The 9,683-nt window shown below is 46.6% G+C and overlaps 1 protein-coding gene across 1 annotated transcript in view; it reads right to left on the reverse strand.

Moving 5' to 3' along the window:
• UPP1 (uridine phosphorylase 1) overlaps positions 1 to 8,917 on the reverse strand; it is a 28,789-nt gene extending 19,872 nt beyond the window's left edge. Inside the window, exon 1 of the mRNA XM_007661637.4 lies at positions 8,898 to 8,917. The gene's annotated coding sequence lies outside the window, so the exon portion shown is untranslated. The remainder of the gene's footprint in view (positions 1 to 8,897) is intronic.
• Positions 8,918 to 9,683: the final 766 nt, after the last annotated feature.

Below are 9,683 nucleotides of genomic sequence, written 5' to 3' on the forward strand. Positions count from 1 at the left end.
CACATAGTAAATGCTCAATAAATACTATTGATTGAATTGAATGAATACTATTGAATGAATGAATGAATGAATGAATGAATGAATGAATACCATGCCCTTAGAAGCATTCTTCATTTCCCGACATGACCACTGCATTATGCTCCCTTCCAAACTTTACCCTGCTGCCTTGCCCTCCTGACTTTCCCATCGCTGTAGACAGGGCCACCATCCTCCTCGTCTCACGGGCCCCAAATCTTCACATTATCCTCGACTCATCTCTCTCGTTCAACCCGGAGGTTCGACCTGTGACCGAATCCTGTCGGTTCAACCTTCGCTACGTCGCAACGATTCATCCTCCCTCTCCATCCCAGATGCTACTGTGTTGCTCCAAGCACTTATCCGATCTCACCTTGACAACTTCATCAGCCTCCTTTCTGACCTCCCTACCTCTTGTCTCTTCCCGAGCCAATCCATACTTTATTCTGCTTCCCGTTCTATCCGCGTTTCCCCACTCCTCAAGAACTCCCAGGTTTTCCCAGCCACCTTCTCCTCAAACAGAAATTCCTTGCCGAGGCTGTAAAGGTTTTAAAGGCTTTTCTTACCATTGGCTTTAGGGAAGCAGCCTGGCATAGCGGATAGAGCATGGGCCTGGGAGGCAGAAGGGCACGGGTTCTAATCCCACCTCCCCCACTTGTCTGCTGTGTGACCTTGGTCGAGTCACTTCACTTCTCTAAGCCTCAGTTACCTCATCTGTCAAATGGGGATTCATTCTGTGAGCCCCATGTGGGACAGGGACTGTGTCCAGACCGATTAGCTTGCAACTACCTCAGCACTTGGAACGGTGCTTGACAAATAGTAAGCGCTTAACAAATACTATATCGCTATCATCATCAACGTCATATTCCCTGATTGATATTTTAAAATAGTATGAGCAAGCTCAGTTGAATCCATCTTTTTTTCAATTCAAGTGACGGTTAGGAAACCTGAAGCGACTGTCCCATAATAATGGAGCAAAGCTATTCCAGTAATTCACAGGAAGTAGAATTGATATTTCCCACGACCTCTTCTGCGAGTCGATGTTTCCGTTCCTTGTGAATTACAGGGATAGCTTCCTCCACTATCCTGGGGTGATCGCTTGAAAATTTGAGAATGTAATTTCTAATGAAGAAAATAAAAGACAGACCTACAGAGATTTCTGTCATTCTGCAACTTCCCATTAATCATATATTTTCAATAGCAGTTTAAATGTGTTTCAGTATCTCTGGGAACCAAAGTCTCACCCTCAGATAAGAACTTGAACTATCAACCCTATGCTGGCATTTTGTTATTTACTCGAATAGTATTATCATAAAAGGTGAAATTTCTTATCTTTTTTGAATGGTACTTGTTAAGCCATTACCACGTGCCAGATACTGTACTAAACGCTGGGGCCGATACAAGATAGTCGGGTGGGACGTGGACTGTGTCCCACACGAGGCTCACAGTCTTAATCCCCATGTGACAGATGAGGTAACTGAGGCACAGAGAAGGGAAGCGGCTTGCCCGAGGCCACAGAGCAGACCTGACCGTGCAGACTTTAAGGCCACCAGCCCCATACACAAATTGGTGGAGAAAAGCCTTTTCCATAAAACATCCTCAGCTGTAAACTTGTGATTCATTACTTAGATTCTGTGCCCCAAGTGGGGCAGGAATTGAGTCTAATCTAATTAACTTCTATCTCCACCAATGTTTAGAACAGTGCTGGACACACAGTGAGTGCTTAAATGCGAAGCATTTCTAAATGAACAGATCCTCAACTAGCGGAGAGACCTGGAGGTGGTTCCGTTTTCAGCCACATCCGCGGCACGTGTACACGCGCTTCTACACCCAGATGCAGAGGTGACTTATGCAGAGGGACTTTAACATCGCTAAAATCTGCCCTTTCCTCTCCATCCATACTGCTATTGCGTTAAAACAATAATAATAATAATGTTGGTATTTGTTAAGGGCTTACTATGTGCAGAGCACTGTCCTAAGCACTGAGGGAGATACAAGGTAATCAGATTGTCCCACGTGAGGCTCACAGTTTAATCCCCATTTTACAGATGAGGGAACTGAGGCACAGAGAAGTGAAGTGACTTTCCACAGTCCCGCATCTGACAAGTGGCCGAGCTGGGATTCGAACCCATGACCTCTGACTCCCAAGCCCGGGTCCTTTCCACTGAGCCACGCTGCAATCACTCATCCTTTCCCACCTGGATCATTGCTTCAGGCTCCTCGCTCACCGACCAGCCTCCTGTCTCTCCCCACTCCAGTCCACACTTCGCTCCGCTGCCCAGATGATTTTTCTACAAAAACGTTCAGGACATGTGACCTTGCTCCTCAAAGAACTCCAGCTGTTGCCCATCCACCTCCGAGTCAAACGAAAACTCCTCACCGTTGGCTTTGAAGCACGCCATCGCCTTGCATCCTCCTACCTCACCTCGTCGTTCTACTACAACCCAGCCTGCGCTCTTCGCTCCTCTGATGCTTAACTTTTCGCTGTGCCTCGATCTCCCATAGCTCGCCACCAACCCGTAGCCTGGAACGTCCTCCCGCCTCAAGTCCGACAGACAATGACTCTCCCTCACTTCAAAGGCTTATTGAAGGCCCATCTCCTCCAAGAAGCCTTCCCAGACTAATCCCCTCCTTTTCTCTTCTTCCACTCCCTTTTGCATCTCCCTGACTTGCTCCCTTCATTCTTCGCCCCTCCCAGCTCCACAGCACTTATGCACATATCTGTAATTTATTTGTATTGATGTCTGTCTCCCCCCATCTAGACTATAAGCCCGTCGTGGGTAGGGAATATGTCCAATTATTGTTGTATTGTACTTTCCCAAGTGCTTAGTACAGTGTTCTGCACACAGTAAGCGCTCAAAAAATAAGATCGAATGGATGAATGAATGAATGAAAGATGTACGCACTGGACAATTGTCACTTTTGAACTAAAATGTAGCCATTTCTGAAATGATCGCATTTTTAGGAAACAAATACCGTACCTGACCCACAAAGGAATATAGGCAGATAAATCGCACACAGTTTTGCACACAGTAAGTGCTCAATATATGTGATTGAATGAATGAATATATATTATGAACAGTAGATTAATGATTTCCAAACCAATGGACTTTTTGTGAGGAAAGGGCCGAGCTTCTTCAGAGATCGAGTGCCTGCTGCCAGGTTGACACTACAGCGGTGGTGTTCAAAGCCTGCCTGGTCCCGTAAGAAAGTAATTTTACTATCAATCCTAGGTAATCCCCATTATTATGGAAAGCTAGTTTATAGATCCTCAAAGACAGGGGTCAGACCTTCTACTTCTATCGGATGCTCCCAAGTAGTAATAGTATCTATTAAGTACTTATCGTGTGTAAACACGCTGCAAAAGAATGCACAGTTGAGAAACAGATAAGGTCCCTGTCCCTCTCAGGGACTCCCAATCTGCAAGCACGCAGTAGAGTGATGATAGCTTAGAATTTGCATTAAATAAGCGACTGATAAAATATATTTGACAATAATAATAATAAAGGTATTTGTTAAGCACTTATTGTATGCCAGACACTGTTCTAAGCACTGGGGTAGATACCAGATAACCGGTTTGGACCCAGTCCCTGTCCCACGTGAGGCTCACGGTCTTAATCCCCATTTTAGAGATGAAATAACTGAGGCACAGAGGAGTTAACTGACTTGCCCGAGGTCACACAGCAGACCAATGGCAGAGCTGGGATTAGAACCCCTAAGTGAAGTCACTCGCCCAAGGTCACACAGCAGACAAGGGACGGAGCCAAGATTAGAACCCAGGACCTTCTGACTCTCGGGCTCATGCTCTAACCACTAGGCCACGTGGCTTCTCAGTTTATAAAAACTTTTGGCGATGATAGTTTAGAATTTAATCAAATATGTGATTTTTAAAAATCATTTATTTTTTTAATATTTTAAAAAATATTAAATATAAAAAAAATTTAAAAAATATGTGATTCAAAATTGCAGTTTCCTTGTTCATTTTAGGGAAGTTGACTTCATCTAAGCCAGCTTCCCCCGATCAACTAGACAGCTCTTTATAAGTGCTCTTTTCTCCTTGAGGGAATTCTTAAAGAAGTCCTTCCTAGAGAAAGTCTACCTTCAGTCAAGATAATTACTCTGGTAGCAATAAGCAGTTATCTTGAATATCATTTGCTGGATGAGTACAATAAATGATTTCTTCCAAAGTCTAAGGAATATCTAAACTTTTGAGGTGGGGAAGATTGTTAATGTGAAACTGAATCAGCAGTTTTTTTCTGGGTCGGAGTCAAGGCAATATAATTAAGACTTCTGGTTAGTTGTCTGAAGTTTTCAAATCACTATGAAAGTGCACCACAAGCACAATCCGGTCCTCATTTTCTTCCCCTCGGGGGGAAGAGCTGCCTTTCATACACCCGGTTTCAGAAGGGTCTACGGACACGGCAAAATAGCGCTGGGTTCAAGTGAACACCCAATTGTCTCGTCCTCGCAGAAGGCCAGGGGTAGGCAATGTGGGACAGATGCTCTTCCGGTGACTTAACGGCAGCCTTTCCTTTGGAGCTGTTGAAATCCCTTCGGAAACCTGGGTTAAGACATAAAGACCCAAGAAATGCCAGCGTGGGTCGGATGATGATTCACCTGGCTGGATATTCTCATTCCTATTGTGGCAGCAGGATGTTCGAAGGAACGGTTTGATCGTCGTCCTGCTCAACATCTATCATCGATCAATCAATCCAGGATATCTGCAACTTACTGTTTGCTGATCACTGTACTAAGTAAGCATTTGGGAGAGTACGATACCGCAGAGTCGGTTGACGTGTTCCCTGCCCACAACGAGCTTACAGTCCAGAAAAGATGTGATGATTTAAGATGACATCTCTATTTTCCCATTCTCTAATTAATCTATTCAAAACTCTCTCGAGCCTAATGATATACTCGACCTGTATTTTCCCGTAGTAACAAGTTCCATAAATTACTTATTCCCTAAAGTATTTATTCAGATAAAATCCCCCCACTTTTCTGCAACCCCATAACAGGAGAGGAACCACTGGTATCATTATTATGGCATTTATTATGCGCTATAAGGCAAGCACTGCTTTAAACACTGGGCAGATTAAAATTATTCAGTTTGGACACAGTCCCTGTCCCATATGAGGCTCACAGTCTAAGTGGGAAGGAGAATAGGTTAATTCTCATTTTACAGATGAGGAAATAAGAAGAAGAAGAAGAAGAAGAAGAAGAAGAAGAAGAAGAAGAATGGTATTTGTTAGATGTTTACTATGTGCCAGGCTCTGTGTTAAGCGCTGAGATGGACACGAGCTAATGAGGTTGGACACAGTTTCTGTCCCGTGTGGGGCTCACTGTCTCATTCCCATTTTACAGATGAGGGAACTGAGGAACCGAGAAATAAAGCGACTTGCCCAAGGTCACACAGCAGATAATAATAATAATAATGATGGTACTTGTTCATTCATTCAGTAGTATTCATTGAGCACTTACTATGTGCAGAACACTGTACTAAGCGCTTGGAATGTACAATTCAGCAACAGATAGAGACAATCCCTGTCCAATGACGGGCTCACAGTCTAAAGTGTTTACTATGTACCAAGCACTGTTCTAAGCGCTGGGGTAGACACAAGGTAATCAGGTTGTGCTACTTGGGGCTCACAGTCTTCATCCCCATTTTAGAGATGAGGTAATTGAGGCCCAGAGAAGTGAAGTGACTTGCCTAAAGTCACGCCGCTGACAAGCGGCGGAGCTAGGATTAGAACCCGTGACCTCTGACTCCCAAGCCCGTGCTCTTCCCACTAGGCCACGCTGCAGTCAGCATTAGAACCCAGCACGTCTGACTCCCAGGCCTCTGCTCTATCCACTTCAACCGAGGCACGTTGAAGTAAAGCGGTTTGTCCAAGCCCACACAGCATGCAAACGGCTGAGGGGGGATTAGCACTCAGGTCCTTTGACTCTCAGGCCTATGCTCCTTCCCCTAGGCCATACCGCTTCTCATTATCTGGGGAATTAAATATAGCAACAAGGGGAGCAGAAGACAAAAATAAAAAATACAAAATACAAAAAAAAGAGAAGGGGATAGGAAGAGAAAGATAAGAAGCATTTGAGATCACATCTCTTCCTGTTACTGCACTCAGCCAAGCGCTGGAATATAATAGGTACTCAGTGAATTATGGCAACCCTACCCCCTTCTCCTCTTTCTACCCTGAAATCTTGGCACGCCTAGGTGAAGAAACTCACAGAGCAAGCCTGTACACACAGCCCCGGTATGTTCTGAACTTTCGCTTCCTTCCCGACTGTGCGATGCTATCTCTGCTTTTATTTATTCTATCAGTCTTTTATTTCCTTCTCCAAAGTCGGCAGGGGGGCAGGGAGGAGAATCTTGTAGTGGAGAAAATTATGCAAATACCGATTTTACGACCTGCCATGGGAATTGTTTCCTTCTTTTTGTCTTGAACGTATCTTCTCACTGCTGAAACTAAAAAAATTCCAGCCGGACAACCGCGATCTCTCACATGATCACGGGGCAGACTGCACAGGATTCATTCATTCAATAGTGTTTATTGATCGCTTACTATGTGCAGAGCACTGTACTAAGCGCTTGGAATGTACAAATCGGCAACAGATAGAGGCAGTCCTTGACCTTTGACGGGCTTACAGTCTGATCGGATAAAGTCGTGAAAGGCCAGGCTAGAGATCAGTGGGGCCAAGCCCCCTTCTGCCTCCCCCAAATAATGGTATTTATTAAACACCTACTATGTCCCAGCCCCACCACCTGTCTGCCTGTGTGACCTTGGGCAAGTCACTTTGCTTCTCTGTGCCTCGGTCTCCTCACATGTAAAATGGGGATTGAGACTGCGAGCCCCACGTGGGACAGGTTCTGTGTCCAACACGATTTGCTCGTATCTACCCCAGCGCTTAGAACAGTGCCTGGTACATAGTAAGTGCTTAACAGATACCATTCTTCTTATTATTATGTGCCAAACAATTTATTGAGCATTGGGGTAGATAAAAGCTAACCGGAATCAGACACAGTCCCTGCCCCACACAGAGTTTATTGTCTCAAATAGAAGAACAGGTATTCAATCGCCATTTTAAACATGAGCAAACTGAGGCCCAGACAGGTGACTTGCCCAAAGTCACACAGCAAGCAAGTGGTTAGGGCAGCCTCATCTCCTGATTCTCAGTCCCGTGCTCTTTCCAGTAGGCTACTCAGCCTCCCTACCCGGCATACAGGGGTCAGAAATCCCCTGAAAGGAGCCATTTATTTTCCCTTCTCCCCTTCCCCACGCCCACCTGGCACACGAAACAGTCCTCTCCACGGCCTGGTGGGAGCACGGGTCCACAATTCCGGTTCTGCCAGGGCTTCGGGAGTGGGCCGGGCCTTCCTGCTCAGACTTGAGGATGTCCTCCTCCTCCCTGGAATGTGGGCCCCTCCCCCTTCATCCCCATCCCCAGCTCCGGCAGTGGAAAAGGACAGAGAAGTGGGAGAGAGGGAGTAAGCAGGCCAGAGCCACCTCCCGAGCCCAGACTCCAGGATGAAAGGGAGGGAATGTCAGAGAGTGGCCCTGGATACCTGGGCAGACAGGAGGTGTGGCGACTGAGGGGCCGGTCTGGCCAGACTGGACCTTGCTGAAGAGAGGACCCTCTTTGCCCTGCACCCCTAGAAGTGTGGCCATTTTCCTGATGATGCCCAGTCCACTGGGGGAGTACCCAGTGGCAACCAGGCCTCTGCCTCCTTGCCCTCCCAGCTCCGGCCACTGGTCATCCCAGGTCAGGAGGCCCAGCCTCTTCTCTGGTCCAAGGGACGAACCCTCAGTTCCACCACCGCCGCCAACACAGGACAAGCTTCTCACCCGGAACTGTCGTCCCGGGATTTTTCCTTATTCCAGAGTCAAGCCTCCAGCCTGTCACAGCCTAGTTCCGGTGCTGGGCCCGCCCTCAGACTCAGAGTTGTTGCAGCCTCCTTCCAGTCCTGGGCCTCCCTCATCCTGGCAAAACATCCCCTCCTTTCGTGACTCTTTATAGACTAACAAGCTCTCACCTTTTCTGACTCTGCCAGGATTATCATGAAGGGCAAAACCACTCCCGTCTGCATCAGCAGCGTGGTCTTGTGGATCAAGCATGGGGCTAGACGTCAGAAGGCCCTTGGATTCTAATCTCAGCTCTGTCACTTGACTGCTGTGTGAAGTTGGGAAAGTCACAGTAACATCTCCGTACCTCATTTACCTTATCTGTAAAATGAGAATTGAGATGGTGAGCCCCAGGTGGAACGTGAACTGTCTGACCTGATTAACTTGCATCTACCCTAGGGCTTAGTATAGTCCCCGGCACATAGTGAGCGCTTAATAAACACCCTTAACAACAATGTGGCTTGACGGATTCGAGAGCGGGGTGGGAAGGAGAGTCATAAGTGAGGTTCCTTCGGGAGGAGCAGGGAATGTGAGCTGGGGTGTCATACCAGGGAGGGGAGCTTCTGAAGAAGAAGAGCTACTGTAGGAGGGAGACAGTAAAAAAAACACCTTAAAACTGTGTTTAGGAGTTTGGGTTTCATGTGAAGAGAAATAGTAACTGAAGACTTTTGAGGCTCAGAATAATGGGGTTAGCTGGAGGGAGCTCACTGCCGAGAGGGAGACCAAGCTATAAATCAGGATGAGGAGGTTGCCAACCAGGCTGGGGAAAAACACAAAAATCCCAGGCAGTTTTCCCAGCCCCGACTAGTTTTGACCTATTTATAGCCATTATCTGTCTTGTTTTTCCTGTTATACTGCACTTAGGTTTACTGAAAGTTCTATAACCATTGTTAATGTGCTATCTTCAATGAAGTGGTAAGAGGGAAACACTAATGACGTCTTTCCTCAAAGTTAGTCTGTTAGAAGATAAGTTTTGCTCACCTTATCACAGCTGACCTCCATCCCCACCACTAGAGACAGCCATGCTCAGTATGGACATACCTTTTGAAAAACAATTACCAGTCACAATTACCCTCTGACATCACAAACTCCATCCTATATCTTCAACTCTGAATCACCCCCGTGACCAGACCGCCTAACCCCCTCCATCACGCACATCCTCTCCCCCTGCCCGGAAAAAAAAAGACTTTCTTTCTGTTACTTGGCTCTGTCCCAAATGTGAGTGTCTTCCCTGCCTCCATAATAGCCCTCTTCCTACTAGAAGCAATGGTTTACCCCCTTGGGGACTCCCATCCCCAGCAGATCTGGAGTGTAGGAGTTCAAATCCATAGAGGATGACTCTTGGATGGCAAGATGCTTGAGAGCAAAGTTAAGGAACAGTCGCTATCCTGCACCTCAGGTGTCTGATTCAGAGCGGTGCATTTGTCAATAGATGAGTTTCCCATCCACAGGGAGCACCGGTCCGGAGACTTAAGATTTGAGGATCTGTGTGAAGAAATTGATCGTAATGGCAGTGGTCCGTATTCCAGTGCTGACACTCTATCATCCCTGCTATCATATTCCTGCTGGGACACAAGCTGAAACAAGTATGCGGGGACAAGCCCCAACAAGTACACAAAGGGTTTTTTGTTTTGTTTTGTTTTGACACACTCAACTTACGGAGAGCTGGAGGTCTTGGCAACTACCGTGGTCTTCACTTGCCCACATCAGGTAGAGGTTTGGGGGGTTTCCGATTAGGGCCATCAACCGAAGAAAAGCTCTGAGTGG

The sequence above is a fragment of the Ornithorhynchus anatinus genome, chromosome 4 (assembly GCF_004115215.2).
Source record: "Ornithorhynchus anatinus isolate Pmale09 chromosome 4, mOrnAna1.pri.v4, whole genome shotgun sequence".
In the NCBI taxonomy this organism is placed as follows: Eukaryota; Metazoa; Chordata; class Mammalia; order Monotremata; family Ornithorhynchidae; genus Ornithorhynchus; species Ornithorhynchus anatinus.